We start from the raw sequence: 2,526 nt of genomic DNA, 5'->3' as shown, positions 1-2,526 counted from the left end.
GTCCTGGTTCCAACTTGCTCCTCTGCCTCTCTGCCCATGCCTCTTCCCTTCCAACCCTCCCTGTCTCTGCAGGAATTCCTGCATCCTCTTCTTGCCTCAGCAATAGGCCTTTCGGCTCTTTATTTAACCTATCAGGTGAGGGAGGGAGTTCTTACAAAGCAATGAGACCGATGAGACTTAACCAAACTGTAACATAATTTTTTACCCATGCCATTTGAAAGATTGGATTATGATAAAAAGTCCTGAGGACTCTGTAGGCAACATGATTTGTGAGTTGTGCTTTGCTGAAGTCCTTGCTGAAGACATTCATGTCTCAGCCACTTCCAGACTTGTTCCCATGTAGAGGGATCAGCAGATGGTTTGCAAGTCTCTCGACATAAGTTGTTTGTTGATCATTAGCATTTAAATTTTTTAAGTTAATAAAATACTATGTAATCTATCTCTGGGGGTCTTTGTAACCCCCTTTCTGTTTGTTAATTATCTCTCTTAAAGTATAGATCTTTCCTCAACTGCTCATCCTGTAGGATTGTGTTGTATACCTGTAAGGTGCTTTATGTTATATGTAAAAAAAACTATTTTATTTTACTAGAGACATATGCTGGACTCCGCTATATGTTGAGCCTCCAGCTGCTCTTCAACTACCTGTTCTGGTGCCTGTAATTTTTCTTTCCCATAGCTGTTGTTCTCCCTAAACATGCCTATCAATCCACACCTGGGAGCAGAATTAGCTCCCCTATATAAAGGTGAAGAATCAGCATCTGCTGTGTCTTTTTTATTGACAAACTGGACAATCCGTGATTGTTCTTTTTAACACTTTTCAATATTTTTATCAGGAGCATCTATTTTATGGCTTGTCCCTGGGGTTGGAGGAATGCTAATCTGTGCTTCCCATTGTTGTAATAGATCTCTCGGCCACAGAGCCACATTCGTCAGCAATGGCAGTCTTGCACCATCAGACCTAGAAGATGAAGAGGCTTTTTCTTTGGAGGAGAGACGTGGAAGAGACTGACCTCACCTTTTCTTAAGCAACTCGTGGCGATCAATCCTCCATTTGTCCTCTGTCCACAGTTCATGCAGGGCCCTGTCGGCAAGCAAGGCATTATGCCCAACGGTGACATCCTTCATCATTGTGTCCATATCTTCTTGGTGACACTGGGGGGAGGGGTCCCTCATAGGATCTGGGTATCATTCGTGTAAATTTAAACGAATAAGTACCACATTCAGCAAATCTCTGACGGGTTTGAGAGCTCGTTCCTACTAAGTATATCTGAGCTAAGCAGCCTTCGTCTGTTTTCAGTTACCTGCTCTAAACTGTACCTTGCAAACATCAAGCCTGGGATGACAATGATAGAAATCTGTGAGAAGCTGGAAGACTTTTCCCCAAGCTAATAAAGGAAAATGGCTTAAATGCAGGCCTGGCGTTTCCCACTGGTGTTCTCTCGACAACTGTGTGGCACGTTACACTCCCAACGCAGGTGACAGGACAGTCATACAGTATGACTCTGTAAGATCGACTTTGGAACACATATAAGTGGTAGAATAATCGATTGGGCTTTTACTGTTACTTTTAATCCCAAATGTGACATATTATTAAAAGATGCCACTAGTACCGGAATAAAGTGTGCTGGGATTGACGTTGGTCTCTGTGACGTCGGTGAGGCCATTCAAGAAGCTATGGAATCCTATGAAGTAGAACTAGATGGGATGACATATCAAGTGAAACCCATAGGTAACTTAAATGGACATTCAGTTGGGCCATATAGAATTCACGCTGGAAAAAACAGTGCCCGTTGTGAAAGGAGGGGAAGCTACAGCAATGGAGGAAGGAGAGGTGTGCACCACTGAGACCTTTGGTACACCGGGAAGGGCGTGGTTCATGACAACATGGAATGTTCACACTACATGAAAAATTTTGATGTGGGGCATGTGCCAATAAGGCTTCCAAGAACAAAATGCTTGTTAAATGCCATCAACGAAAACGTCTGCACCCCTGCCTCCTGCAGAAGGAGGCTGGATCGCTTGGGAGAAAGTAAATACTTAATGGCTCTGAAGAACCTGTGTGACTTGGGTGTTGTAGATCCATGTCCACCACTGTGTGACGTTAAAGGATCGTACACAGCACAGTTTGAGCACACCACACTGTTGCGTCCAACCTGTAAAGAAGTCGTCAGCAGAGGAGATGACCATTAAACTTAGTCCAAAGCCAACTCAACGTGTTTATTTCCTAAGCTTTATTGAAACACGTAATACCACAAGTAATGTGCACCATGCTGTCTAACAGTGGACCTGTGCGATACCGTTATCCATGTTAAAGGAGTTTGATCAAAGGCAAACTGTCTACATGTAATTAATTAAAAGGCTTTCAAGACTTTACTGTTAACTGTTTCTCCCGTCTAGGAAATGCTGTACTGCTCACTAGTTAGGAATTACTTACACATTTTGTCTGAAGACCTCAGAGATGCTTTTTGGATATTTATATTGCCGTATTCTAACCTGGATGCCTTGAATGACTACACACACCTAGTT

The 2,526-nt window shown here is 43.0% G+C and overlaps 1 pseudogene across 1 annotated transcript; it reads left to right on the top strand.

Moving 5' to 3' along the window:
- The first annotated feature begins 262 nt into the window (after positions 1–262).
- On the top strand, positions 263–2,190 carry LOC308438700 (methionine aminopeptidase 2-like; annotated as a pseudogene). The gene is made up of 2 exons: positions 263–269; positions 1,298–2,190. The product of its transcript is annotated as a methionine aminopeptidase 2-like (transcript).
- Positions 2,191–2,526: the final 336 nt, after the last annotated feature.

The sequence above is a fragment of the Micromys minutus genome (assembly GCF_963924665.1).
Source record: "Micromys minutus genome assembly, chromosome: 28".
Classification (NCBI taxonomy): Eukaryota; Metazoa; Chordata; class Mammalia; order Rodentia; family Muridae; genus Micromys; species Micromys minutus.
The sequence above is the reverse complement of the archived record's forward strand: the minus strand, read 5'-3'. Positions and strand labels throughout refer to the sequence as shown.